We start from the raw sequence: 14488 nt of genomic DNA, 5'->3' as shown, positions 1-14488 counted from the left end.
CTTGAGTAATGTCATGCAGTTGATGGTAAAATAGATACGCATCTGTCTTTTCTTACTGAGTCACAAACTTGGCATGTAGGTGTCCACAGGCCTCAGAAGGTTTTTCCACCTTGGTTGTTAGCACTGGTTCTACGAATGCCAGCTGCAAGCTAGCGTTTGGTCATGTAGATGATAACTGGCATGGTAGATACACCCACAGGGATTGTGTGACATCCAGGAACTGGCACAGAGGAAATTTGTCTGGCTGTTTGTTTACTTGCAGCTCAGCTCTTCTTTTGTTACAGATGGTTAAGACAAGAAAAGACTTCATTTATGACTTTGAGGCACCGCCAGGCTGTTTCTCCTTGCAAGACTAGCCAACAGATTGTTTAAAAACTTATAAACAACAAGAATTAGCAGCCTAAGCTGACACAGGCTTTAAACAGCATGTTCCCGGGAGCATTTCTCCTTTGCCTTGTCAGGATAGCCACGTTTTACTACAGTTATTATGCTCCTTACAGGATTTACAAACACATCCAGTCATGTTGGGCTCCTGACTCCCGTTGCTGGGGTGTTTTGTCTTTCCAGAGCGTCTTAGGCTGCCTTCAACACTTTTTATCTAGCTGGCCTTACCACAGCATGGAAACCAGAAAGAGTTGCATAGAAAGTTGCTGTTTGGACCCTGATTAAAGTTACTTACGTGTTTCATCATCCTCTTCTCCCAGCAGGGCTCTATCTCTTTGGCCAGTGAGGACTGGAAAAGCCACCAGCTCATTTGCAACGCAAGAAGCTGTGCTGGAGAAGTGTTCCCTTGTGCTGAGCAGAGGCTCTTTAAGTTGAAATGAGGAGACTTGCTTGAAAATGTAAGTTTTTGGGTGTTCTTGAGTTAAAAGAGATGACGTATTTTCAAAACTTACCTGATGCCCTGAAACGTGCAGTTTGAAGTTTGGTCTAAGTTGTGATACATCAGTACATCTAAATGAAAACCACCAAATGTTCATAGCTAAACATTGCTGTTCAGCTCCTTAGAACTGATAATATCAAGTTATTATGTTCCAAATTCTTTCTTTTCCTTAAAGTAAGTGTTCTTTTTTCATACTGTGGGTGTTTGGTTTTTTTGTGCCTTGAAAACTGCACTCGTAGTTTTAAATTAACTTACAGTAAGACAGATAAAAACAAAAGGCTAAAAATTTCCTTTCTGTTTTTTTTTTTTTTCTTCTGTCCCATTTCTTTCCAGATGTTTTTTTTTTTTTTTTCCCCTCTGCTTCTGAAGATTTAGGGCAGGGAAGCTGGGGGAAGTTATAAAGTGGAGGTTTAGGGGTTAGCTGTAGGCATGGTTGTCCCATCTGCAAAGATACAAGAAACATGCTGCTTTTAGCTCTTCCAAGAGCTGGTTGTTGAATCCAAAAGAAGTGTGACTTGGAAACCTTCGAAGACCCCACTCAGGCTAAATGCAGTATGTAGTTTTAGATCTGTGCTTTTTTTTAAGAGCCTCAGGCCCGTGTTACTAGAGAATAAATGGTAAGAATATGTGGGGAAGTCAAATGAAGGATAATGTGCATCTCACTGGAACCAGTCACACTGTAACTTGGTGCTGTCTCACCATTACAAAAGAAGTGGGCAGCATCCTGGGTTGGAAAAGCTTGTTGTGGAGGAGGATGCTGTTCTGCTTGGTGTTTCTAACTGAGGACATGCATATTTAATGGTTAAAAGAGCAATTTTGGAAAGATGTTGCTTATATTACTGCGGCATTGTGCAGTGTTAGGGCAGCTGCAGTTTATCTGTCTCTGACATGAAGATGATAATAGCCTTCTTAACTCAAGTAGAAGTTGTATAAATTAGTACTTCAGAAATTCTTATCAACTGTTAAGATAAAAGATACACTGTGGTTAATGTGAATTACTGTTAAGGAATGATGATGAGATGAAAAATGGAGTATAAGACACCTTTTTCATTTAACAGCTGTGGTTTCAATGATAGAGACATAGAAATCCCTTCACATGAAACAAACCACAGTTTAGAAATTATTTTAAATATTTTAGTGTGTTTTGAATATATATTTACATTTTAAAATACTTTAAATTCTGACAGGAAGTTTTCTTCTGTCTCCTTGATGGTCTCTGAAATCACAGAATCACAGAAAATGGTTAGGGTTGGAAGGGGCCTCTTGATATCATCTAGTCCAACCCACCTGCTAAAGCAGGTTCACCTAGAGCAGATGGTACAGGAATGTGTCCAGGCAGGTTTTGAATGTCTCCAGAGAAGGAGACTCCACAACCTCTCTGGGCAGCCTGTTCCAGTGCTGTGGCACCCTCAAAGTAAAGAAGTTTCTCCTCATATTCAGATGGAATCTCCTGTGCTTCAGTCTGTTCCTGTAGCCCCTCATCCTATCATTGGGCACCACTGAAAGGAGTCTGGTCCCATTGTCTTGACATCCATTCTTGAGATAATTAAAAACATTGATGAGGTCTCCTCTCAGCCTTCTCTTCTCCAGGCTGAACAGATGGAGCTCTCTGTTTCACCTCCTAAGAAAGATGCTCCAGACCCCTGACAATCTTCACAGCCTGCTGCTGGACTCCCTCCAGTAATTCCTTGTTCTTCTTAAACTGGCGAGCCCAGAACTGGACACAGTACTCCAGATGCAGCCTCACCAGGGCAGAGCAGAGGGGGAAGATAACCTCCCTCAACCTGCTGGTCACGTTCTTCTTAATGCACCCCAGGATACCATTGGCCTTCTTGGCCACAAAGGCACCTTGTTGACTCATGGTCAGCCTGTTGTTGACATGAACTACCAAGTCCTTCTCTGCAGTGTTTCTTTCCAGCAGGTAAATCCTTTCAGGGAGAAGGGAAGGAGTGCTTAGAAAGCAATTTCTGATATTAAATGGCTGAATTTGGGGTTGGGGAGTTTATAGGGTGGGAAGAATTTTATTGAGAATTGGCTCATTGCACAGGGCCAGAGGTCAGCTGCCCTGGGGTGCTTTGGGCCCCAGCATCAGGCCCCAGCCATGCTTTGCTGCCAGAGATGGGGCTGGTGGGATGTGGTTGTCCCTTCCGTGGGACGGGGGACCTAGCCAGGGGACCGTGAAGCTGAACAAATGCCAGTGCTAGCCAACCTTGTAATCAATTAGGCACAAAGTGAAAAGGGTAAGGAAGGAAGACGAAAAGCTGGGTGTGAAACATCAGCAGGGCTTCATTAAGGTTTGTATGATTGACAGCTACTCAGCACCTTCATTTGTGTTTGTGCAAGCTTGGCCAGTGCTTCCATTGCATTCGCTGCAAAGACAAATTTGATTGTAGCCCCACATCTTAACTATTTTTTGCACATACGAGAGTGTCCTCTGCTTCTAAAATAACCAATCCTGTATTGCTGCTCTATCCAGTGCAGATATTTACCTCCCCCTTGCTCCCCAAGAACCTTTGGTTTAAATGTTCAGACTAAACCTGATTTGTTCAGGTTCTTTAACTTTGTTCTCACTTGGTTTATGTCAGCAATTTTATACAGCCTTCTGAGGAGCTATGAACTCCTCTCACAGTTTTACAGTTTTTACTCGGCACGCTACTTTTTTTTCTTTTTTCCTCTGTTAAAGAAGGTACATGCGAAGGGCATGAATCAGACTTGAGAAACCCTCCACCTGCCCCTGCTGTGGCTCTGTGAGAGGGGGAACCAAAATCTGGAGGGAAAAACTGTTGCTGTGGTAGCAGAAATAATTTCTGATTGGTACTTGCTATTCAGATGCTGATTTCATGTTTCCTGTTTCAATCTTGAAAGAAGTCTGTGTGTTATATGATGAATTAAATGGCCTTTTAATAAGCACAGAACTAGTATCTCCCAAACTCTGTAATTTAGGCACTTATGTGAATAATAGCACATGATGTATAATAGCGTGTTGCCTTCAATTTTCTAAACTAATATAGAGGGCAATGAGGCACAAGTGTATAACTTAATTAGGTCTTAATTTTTTGTACTTTGCAGCCCACTTTATTCAGATATCTTTATTTGTATTGTGGTGCAGTTGAATCACTGGAATAATCTTCTGAGCAGTGAGGCTGCCCAATTATGGTTGCAATGAGTCTGCAGAGGTTAATAAATGAAACAACTCTTCTAGATTTTAGTTTCATTTTCATTGGGCAAAGAGTGCTGGAAGGCACAGTTGGGGAAAAATCATCTGTTTTTACCTTGATGCATTAGTATGCGTTTCTATACTGGCACCTAATGCCTGTTAAGCTCCTGGTGTCTGCAGTAGGCGGCTGCCGCGTGGCTGGGCCTTTCCTTTGAGAGGTTGAGCTCTGAGCACCTTCATGCAATGGAGCAAGTGGTCCCAGTTCCCTCTGCTTTTGGTGCAGGCACAGCTGCTGCAGAGTGGCTGTGGGAAGGGGACTTGCAGCATGCTCTAACAGGGAGAGTAAACTTCCATGCTGTTTCTGGAAAGGACTGGCCAGGCACCTCCATGGAGTGTGGTGTGGGCTCTGTGAGCATCTTGGGTCCTTGCAGTGGGTGAGATTTCAGGCAAGTCCAAATATTCCCATTTTCACTGCTTTCCCCCCCCATTTTTCCTTCCTTCCACACTGCAGGACTTTCCACAATGAAATGTTTAATGTGGTGCTCTACAATTTGCCACAGAAGTCTGTATAGACGTAATACCTGTTTTCCCGTTGGTGTCCTGCTTGGTTTTACATAGCCCTGCTTCTTGCAGGAACATCCTCTTGTTACAGCTGAAGCATCTTCCATTTGGGAGAGATGATGACTGGGCCTTCAGTAGGGAGAGAAACTGAATGGGCCCATGCAGACTAGAACTTTTCTTGACCTGTGTCTTGGGCCAAAGAAGCTTTTAAAAGCAGACCATGTGGAGAAGATGGGGTTTGGATGAGCTGGAAGAGGTTACCTGCTGGAGGAGCTAACGTCCTGGAAAAACAGTGACTTGGACAACAATACTGCTTGCTCTCTTAGTGCAGAAAGGCAGGTGACATGACAAACCTCGATGGTCTCCAAAGACCACTTAATTAACTCTGAACACAAAGAAATAAATCACATTTGTCTGGCTTATGAAATGGCAGAAAAAGGCATAGAACTGTTGTTTTTCTTCAGTTGGGAAGAAATTCTTCTGGGCTTGTCTCAAGGGCAGCAAGTTGATTTAATCTAAAGGCTATTGATTTATCTAAGCTTCAAGCCAGGATATTATTTCTTGGAGAAAATAGATCTTTGCCCACATGTGACTCTAAATATATGCTTCCTGAGATGAAGGGGATGAAAAGTCTTTAGCATCACATGTAGTACTGAGAAAATCGTTAAGGAATGTGTATGTTTGCAGATGCTGAGTATGCAATTTCTGAAACAATTTAAACTTTGCTCAGTTTATGCAGAGGGTCCTGTTCTGTCTGTGTGGAGCAACGGGAGGAGGAGGAGAGCTCTGTGGCTGGGGTATACGGTTTCCAGAAATGTCTGATAAATCTCCAGATGGAGAATGCACCACAGTGTCATTGAAGTCAATATTCTAGAGCTATGTAAGAGGTGGCTATGAGATGAGTGTTCAGAGGAGAGCTTCTCCCTTCCTGAGCAGTAACCGGCTCTGCAGGAGTTCAGCCTTTCTCCGAGGGCCCTTGTGTACTGTTGGTGTGTGGCTGTTGTCATTCCTGCTTGCACGAGGATCAGAGCCTCCAGTGTGCCGGGTCTTATGGCTGTCTGTGTGGTCATCTTTCTATCTCTTGTCTTTTTAGCTCTTGGCATTACATGGTTGTTGCTTCCCTGTTTCCCCAGCCAGGCTGGCTTTGTGTGGGTGATAGCCAGGAGAGGCAGAGATGAGATTGTAGGGCAGGTAGAGCCATAGAATTACAGGATGGTTTGGGTTGGATTGTAAGTGACCTTTTAAAGATCATCTAGTCCAAGAAGTCCCCTGCTGCGGGCAGGGACATCTTCCACTGGATCAGGTTGCTCGAAGCTCCATCCAACTTGAACACTTGAACATCCTTGAACACTTCCAGTAATAGGTCATCCACAACTTCTCTGGGCAACCTGTTCCAGTGTCTTGCCACCCTCATCATAATTTCTTCCTTATGTCCAATCTGAATCTACCCTCTTTTTTCAGTTTAAAGCCTGGTCTAGTTTCAGCAGGTGATGCTGCTCCTTTTGCCTGGTACCAGAGCCAGGCCCACCGTGGAGTGAACTTCATCTGTGCCAGCCAGATGGTGTTCTGCATGCTGTTTGAGATTGTGGTGGTTGTCAGGGTGGATCAGACCCAGCGTCCCCCTCTTGCCAGTGTCTCATCTGCAAGGTGTCAGTGCTATATGTTTCTAGAGGAAACAGCAGGAGAATCTCTGCTTTTTATGGTGTGATCTCTCCCACTGTTTTGTTATGGTATGTAATGGTTAGAGGTAGACCTACACCTTCAAGGTTGTTCATAAATGAATCTTAGTAATACACCTTGCATAAGCGTGAAAACTATGCCTGGTCTTGGTCCTCACATAAAACACGCCATGCTTGACTTCCTGCAGGAATTCAGTTTAGTTTGTGTTTATACACACAAGCATTCTTGTATATGCAAATAAACTGTCAGATTTCCTTTTCCAAGTAGTTTTCTGTCTTATCATACTTGGGTGTATTTCAGCAGATTCAGGTTGTTCAGGAAGACAGTGTGTTCTGAGAGTTTTTCCATTCCTAGAGCCAGGCGTGTTACCTCTTTCTGAAACAGACGTGACCTGGACTTGTTTAGCAGCACCTTTTGAGGTGACTGGCACAGCATGCTATTATAGAAGAGTTTACACTGTTGTCTTCTAGAAGACATTTATTACGCTAATGTTATATATAATATCAATTTTGTTGATGCAAGGCTATGCAATTTGTGGTTCTGTTTTTCTGCATTTTAAAACCATGGCTGTGTCTTAAACAGAGACTTTTGCTGAGCTGTTCCAAGTCCTTTTCTAGACTCCTTAAATAATGGTTTAATTAAAAATCCTGTGAGACTTCACAACAAGCATGAAAGCTTGCATTCAGTGTGCATTTGGCAATACTGAATTCCATTGGTGTTGTATTTATTGCCTATCCATGTCACTTATTTGTCTCTGCAGACTCCTCACAGTTCTGTCAGATACTGCTTTACATCAGAAATTGTCATCTGCTGATGTTTCTACCTTTCATCTTTCCCTCCTGCCGCCTTCCTTTCAGTTTGTTGGAGTACAAAATACTTTAAAACACAAGGATGTGGGAGACAGGCTGCTGCTTGTCTTTGCTGTTTTGCACCCTGAGCCCTTATTCTCACCTCGCTGTTGGCGTCCCATCACTTGTCCATCACCTGCTTATCTGGGCGAGCTGGTGCTGCCTGGGGAGGTGTGCATGGCAGCCCTTCTCTCCCTCCTCCTTGGTTGGGTAGGCAACGCAAAGCATGTGTTGTTCTAAATGCTTCAGCAACTACTGAATGTCAGAGCGGCTCTCGGACACCAGTGTGCATGTCGTGGTTGGCCAGGGTTACCCTGCGTGGTGGTCAGAGAAGTTCGGGCTTGTGTGGCAGTTACTGGTGGCCTTCATGCTGCAGTCTGGTATGTGCTCTTTTTTGCATTGTATTAGTTTTGTAAAATACATCCACATTGATAGTCCTATGTGTGATGCGCTTTTTGAAATAATGAAGAGTAGTTTGGGTGAATAAGATGGAGTCTTGCCCTAGTAACTACAGCTATTTAAGAATTAGGAAAAAAAGTTTTGGCTGAAATGATCCAAGGTGTTTTCTTCTTTGGCCAGTATATGCTGGTCACTTTAGAAGCATTAAAAACTTGGATCTGTTCCAGTCCTATCTTCCAGCATTTCTTGTTCCTTTCCCCTCCTGTTTAGCTGTATGCCAAGAAACACACCAACCTTAATGACTCAAACGTGAGAACTCTACTACTTATTTTCATTTTTTAGCCCACTTTTTATATACACATGCATATATTATTAACTTTACAAACGCCAGTGTTTGGAATCAACCGTAAGCAGTAACAATGAAAGTGTGTGTTTGATTCCACTGTGTAAAAACTTATGGTAGTTAAAACTTTTGCGAAGGGGGTCCCACATCCAGCGAGATGTGAGTGCACAGCTGGCCAGCTGGCAGATGCTGTTGGGTGCTCAGAACTGCAAAAGGAGGGGGCTCAGCTCAGGTCTCCAACTCATTTCCACCATTCCCCATCCAAAATTGATTGTTATAACTTCAGCATTTCTAGGTACATGACTGAAAAGCATAAGCTTTGAGATACAGCTTTCAGAGTATTTCTGTGTAGCTGTCAAGCTTTTCATAAGCAGTAAGGGGGTAGTTCAGTATTAATTTTTAGTGGCCCACAATGGCTTTTTAAACTCAAAATAGTCGTTCCTATCCTGAGCAACTAAGGCTTTATTGCTTTATTAAGTAAAACGTCATGCCAGAGTCCACGTATGTGGTGAACTTGATGTAATGATGGTTAAAGTTCAGTTCGATAGCAGCGCCTATTCACGTGGTGCTCTGGTTTGCTGCGCGTGGACCTTAATTTTTAGAGATTCATATCTGTTCTCTATTCAAATGTTAAAAGAAATGTTGGGGTAACTTCCGGCAATAAAAACTAAACTGACCGGCTTTCCTGTGAAACTTCCAGTACTTCCTGCTTCTGTTCTGGCTTAAAATTAACGGTGTTAAAAACACTCTTTCTTCTGTCATTTCTACTTTAGCCAGAATGTGAAAGCAAGGAAGCGTTATAGCAGTAATAAATAAACATTTAAAAATTCATTGTGATTGCTTTGTTTTCAAATGGCAATGGTCAGAGCTTCAGGTTTCTGTCATTGCTTTTATACAAAAGATGCTTCTATGCCTGCCTGTGCTTCCATGTATTAAGATCTCAGTGTGCAATATATAGAGATATACAGAGAGAGAAGGGGGGGAAAAATGAGTAAAAGCAAGCAGCTGAACAAAGGCAAATTCTATGAAAAAACTGCTTGACTTGAGAAACAATTGGGAGATTAGATGAGATAATGGTGAGTATGTTACTTTGGGGAAATTTGTCACGCAGCATGTGAATGCTGCATTGCTGTTCCTGATGCAGGCCCAGCTGCTGAGATCAAATGGTGACTGAGTGTTAGTCAATAATTCTATATGTGTGGGTCAAATATTTTCCAGCTCTTAATTGTTCTCTATTTATAGTGTCCTGATGGTATCCATTATTTCTCTCACCATTCAAGGTTGTAGATACTTTTTCTTATTTGTCTTTTTTTATTTTTTTCCCCCAGAAATTTACATTACTTTAGAAGCATTGGAAACTTAATGTGTCATGTCTAATTCATTTTGGCTTATATTTGCGATCCATCCAATACATCTTAGGTGCAGAGATGCCCAAGTGGTGGTCATTTAGTATAGCATAGTTATTTCTTTCCTTTACAGTGCTTGAAAAAACTTGCCACATCACATTTGGCTTTTAGTGCTGGGATGCAGTGAAAATGAAGGTATCTGGAAAAAGAGGATCACTTCAATTTTGTGTTGTAATAGTATATGTTAAATGATAAAAAATAGAGTCCTGCAAGCAAACCCTTGCTCTGCAGTATCTTTAGTCAGCTTGCACTCTGGAAAGGAAGTAGCTCAACTTCCAGTCTCGCCAAACACACAACTACAATTTAATGGTAGGACATGTTTCTGCGAAATTGTAGCCAACATGGAACAGAAGTACAGGAAGGGAAGAAATTAAACCCAGGTTTTAAAAAAAGTGAAGGAATAAGAAAAGGGTTAAAAAATGAAGTGGTCATTACATATGTAGGTGAGTATAGTTTTTCAAGTAGGTTTGATTTGTTAAGTTTAAAACTTGGATGTAAGATGGCTTTAGATAGTGGCGTTTATGGCAAGGTAAAAATGTAATAATGTAAGTGAATGGTTTTCCTGACTGTTTTTTAATCTGGGTGCAAGCCAGCATAGCAGTAACCCCCCGAGTGAGATTATTACTGGGCTATATAATGTTTCCTAACAGCATTTTGAATTTGACCTTGTTGGAAGCAAGAACAATTACTCGAGTCCTGCATCTGCATAAACCTGATCTGAGTCTGATCCAGTATCTTCTCTTGAGATCAGAGTTTGTGTATGGTTCTCCCCTTTTTTTTAGAGGTAATGCTCTGGCAAGTATTGTTTTAAAGGTTTTAATTGCAAGAATTTACAAGCAGCGTGAGTAATAAATAGAGAACTAGATCAGGACACCTGAGCTGGTGGAATAGTGTCTGTGCTCTGCTGAATTCCAGCTGATTTCAGTGGAGTCAGGCTTTACCATGTCTTTTCCACTCATGGCCACTGATGCTGGGCTGATACTTCTGCTTTTGTGGTCTTTCTTCCTTTGCTTTACGAAAGGATATGTTTCCTTTCCTTTCATGAAGCTAGTATACTGAACTAAGAATGAGGAAACTGCAGCTTTCTTTTGCTTAAGTGGTACCCAGTAGCTACCCAGGCAGAACATTTCAGGTCAAGATTGCACATGCTACTTGACAGCTGTGTCTTGTTCAGTGAAGCATCGTTGGAATTTTTCTTGTATTGAATAGTCCCCCCGCGCTTGGTTATCGTAGGAGGATTATCCGCATTGCACGCGAATGTGCTGTGGCTGCAGGGGAGATCTGAGCTGCTCTCATGCGATCTGGCTCAGGGCCAGAAGCAATGTGGTTGAGCTCGGGCAGCCTTGGCAGTTTGGGCTGGTGTCATCTCAGGGATGGATCTATGTGCCTTACAGTTGTCATTGCTGATGTTTCTAATGTGCTCCAGCACCTTAGTTGGTGTAACTTGTATTACTATAGTCTTTACATTTGCAAGACTGTATTTAAAAGAAAAGCTTTATAGGTTAAAAATAAAATCACTTGTGATAACAGTCACCTGTTCAGGCATTCTGTCCTTTGCATCTTTACTTAGTAATGTGAATAGAGTTGTAAAACATGTAAACAACAACACTTGAACTCTACTATAATGTTATTTTATAGTGCTATAACTGAAGGTCTTTAAGCCCTACTGTTTATAAATTGTCTTTGTGTTTCTATGGGGAAAACAGTGCTGATATATTCATCAAATTTAAAGGACTAAGATGAGGAGGAAGTTAAACACAGTGAGAAGTGTGTTTGAAGTGTTGGGAAACAATCTGTTCTTTGTTACAGTTTGAGGTCTTCAGTGAAAGAGAACTTTTTTGGTTTTGCACACGGTGAGGAATGCGCTCTCTTGCAGGTGAGGTACCTTTGAATGCTTTTAACAGCCTAATCAGCTCATACACAAAACCATCCCAAAGGCTGTTTTTTTTTTAGTGTAAGGACTGTTTGTGTGGTGTGCAATTATTGCTAAATCCATGGGGTTTTTTCAAGGCCTTTTGCTTTTTTTTGTTTTGTTTTGTTTTGCGGTAACCCTATGAACAAAACAATTGGAGAACACATCCCTGTGATGTTCCTGGGGCTTCTCTTTTGTCAATGATCTGCTGTGTGAAAGCTGTGTCTCAGATAATATACCTGACTACTTTTTCAAAGTGTATCATTGACATATTTCTGTGCTCTGCGGTTTTTATATTAAAGAAAAATACTACTGCAATGCACTCTTAAGGTGATGTTCACCAGCAACATAAGCCTGCATAAGCTGGTGGTTTTGGCAGTGATGCCTTTGTAGGCAAGCTTCACGTGTTAGACTACAGCGTTAGCGCTAGGAGCTGCTGTCTAATCGGACTTTTATATTAGAAGCAGCTGGATGTGTTTCATGATTTCTGGAGAAAGTAAGAATTCAGTGCCCTGGGGTGAATTTCCTTGATTAGCTTAGCTTGACTCTTAACTTTCCAAAAGCAGTCTCTTATCTGATAATTGAAACTGGTGCCTGACTGTTAAGGTGTGTGCTGAGAAGCAAGCAGGGCTCCCTGTACCCCCTTGTCCCTTGAAGAAGCTGGGCCCCTCAGGCGTGTGGCATGTGGGGGCTGCTGAGCATCCTCTCCTCGGCTCACTTTGCTTCCCTGCAGAGAATTGAGCCAAGCAAGTGATCTTGGCCTTGTTGCTGCATTTTCCCAAGTGGCCTCTCCCTAGCAATGCACATGTATTTCACTCTAGATAGCTTCTGGTGCTGCAGAGATGCTGGCAGAAACAGTTCACAAAAACAGAATAGTAATTGTTTAAAGGTGCTGCAAATTGTAGAAGAATCTTAATTTCTGTAATGCTAATATGTAACTGTAGGACCTTCATACTGCCTCCAGCTGATTGTTGGTTGTTTTCAAAGCCAGCCTGAGCACAGAGGAACCATTGCTGGCATTCAGTTCCACTTTCATCAGAAGACTTTGTGGATGGTTATATATGACCTCAAATTGCAAACGTTTAGTGGAGAACATAGGTGTTCCCTATGAATAGCTGTGTTCATGTGAGGTTGGGGTTTGTTGTTGGTGCTTTTCCCTCCTCCTCACCCCAGTCCTAGCCTGGGTTTTCTGTGGTTAATTAAATCTGGCTTTTTTTGTTGTTTTTTTTCACTTACAGAAGCTTGTCAATTGTCAGCTGGGTCAGCTGAACTGTGTGCACATGCATTCTCCTTTCATTTTACCTGGAGCCTAGAGGTATTTTTCCAGGGACTTTTTGGTTTTTTAGAGTGTGGAGCCATTGGAACTGCACGGGGATTTTTGGTGTGTATATATAGTTTCTGTGCACTCTAAGCAACTGGTTATCAGTGACGTATTAACTCCATGTTAGAGTACTGAGTAGTTCAGGTATCAAGTTTTGGTTACCTGGGTGAACAATGGGAACAACAGCTCAATCAAAATAAACAGAAGAACGAGCTGAAATACACTCCAAATGGAAGGAAGTGAGTTGTTGTAGAGGATTTACTCCTTTTGGAAACATTTAGAGCAAAAACCGTCCGGAGTCCTGCCTCCTTGTTCTTCTGAGCATTTTGCTCTGCAGCTGGCTGCATTTTTTTCAGTAGCAGCCCCCATGGATTACAGTGCTACCCACCAGCATGACAGAACTCCTCAAGGTGACCAGGGTGACAGCTCCTTTGTTATGCATGTGCAGTGTTCCCTCTTATGGAGATGTCTCTTTCTGTGCTGTAATATGTGGAAAGGAAGTAGCATAGATTTGTGTGGTGGTGTTTGTTTGTGTGGGGCTTTTTTTTCCCATCACTTCTTGTTTTCAAAAGCAAGTGCTCTTGCATAGGAGTATCACACTGCAGTATTTTGTGCAACAGAAGGCTGGCTTGTGAGTGTGTGAACAGAAATGGTGGGTGGGTTTTTTTCTGCCCTATATGTGTATATGATGGTGGACTGCTAAAGACACTGTGCTGACATGGATGTCTTCCAGTGAGTGTAGGAAACTGTGTTCATGAAGACTTGAGCAAGGACCAAAAGCAGAGAGATCCTGTCCTGGCTTCTGTCATTGCTGATGGTGACTCTTACGCTGCTGTGATTCTGGGAGACCCAGCAGCCATCTACAGCTGGGTTAAGGCTGCTCTGCTTGATTGGAGCAAGACAGTGTTAACTTCATTGGACCTGCCCGGACAGTGTACCACAGCTGAAGTATGCTAATTTGGGTAGGTGGACTTAGGATGTGGTTTGCCTTATCTTTTAATGGGAAGGGTGCTAATGCTTTAGAAGATGCCTGTCATTCTTGAGATGGATGTCAGTCTGGGCTTTCACAAGACAGAGCCTTGATGTTTATAACAAAAAACAAAGGTGTGAGGCACTGGTGTGGCCTTGTGCCCCACTGTGCAGTAGCTCTCCAAACTACTGCTCTTGGTTGTTGTCCTTGGGACTGCTGTTGCTGAAGTAGGTTAAGTATATCAGCTGTCTAGAAGAAACTGCTTTCTTCACTGTAGGGTGGCTGCTGGCATGTGTATTGAATTAAAATATGCTTAGGCATTTGGGTATATCTCTTTTTGTAAAGCTTCTGGATGCTTCTTTCAGTTCTTCCATGTCCTTGCTACTCCTGCCTCTTCTGAGCTCCAGCAGGGACGGTGTGGGTCTAGTCATCCAGTATGGGATGGATAGGTGGCATGTTTCTTGAGGATGCTGTAGCTGAGGTTGGTGAGACAGTCTGGGAATCACTCACTAAGTGCAAAAAGAAGTTAGCTTGGTATAATCACTATCCCTCCCTATAGATATTTGTCTAAGCACAGATACAAGTGCTTGTGGACCAAAGTTTGATTTTGCTTCAGAACCTTAGTCAGCATGCAGCATTGCGAGTACACAGGAGGTGCATTTATAAGCTAGCATAACCAAGCAGAGAGCTAGTTTGAGTGCAGGAGGATGCCTCAGAGAAACTCCTCTGATAAGAATGCAGTAGAGTGTGCCACCTAAATGGTGGGTTGTTGTGGTTCTTTCATGCGTGACTTGACATGTCCAAGGGCTGAAGTAGTAAGTATTTGAGAGTGTAGTGGTGTGTTTTTCAGAAGATAGTGTAGTTGTCTCAGCAGAGCTCATGCTAGGAAGTTTCTAAGGCAGGGTTTGCTGTGAAGAGCATTGCAGGAGGCTTGGCTTGGAGGCGCAGAGGTGAACATGATGCAGTTTTGTTTGCAAGGAGCATGTCTCTGGCTGATGTGTCTCATGG

The 14488-nt window shown here is 42.6% G+C and overlaps 1 protein-coding gene across 25 annotated transcripts in view; it reads left to right on the top strand.

Moving 5' to 3' along the window:
• Positions 1-14488, top strand: part of APBB2 (amyloid beta precursor protein binding family B member 2) — a 181440-nt gene that overhangs the window by 18011 nt on the left and 148941 nt on the right. For 17 of the 25 annotated variants that reach the window (XM_065060761.1, XM_065060749.1, XM_065060743.1 and 14 more), the window contains exon 2: positions 708-842. The exons of 4 other annotated variants lie outside the window; for them this stretch is intronic. The gene's annotated coding sequence lies outside the window, so the exon portion shown is untranslated. Of the gene's footprint in view, positions 1-704; positions 843-14488 lie in introns of all 25 variants that reach the window. 4 more of the 25 variants (XM_065060739.1, XM_065060747.1, XM_065060741.1 and 1 more) reach the window with 1 other exon arrangement.

The sequence above is a fragment of the Columba livia genome, chromosome 4 (genome assembly GCF_036013475.1).
Source record: "Columba livia isolate bColLiv1 breed racing homer chromosome 4, bColLiv1.pat.W.v2, whole genome shotgun sequence".
In the NCBI taxonomy this organism is placed as follows: domain Eukaryota; kingdom Metazoa; phylum Chordata; class Aves; order Columbiformes; family Columbidae; genus Columba; species Columba livia.
Note: the sequence above shows the minus strand (reverse complement) of the source record. Positions and strands in the feature narration are given on the sequence as shown.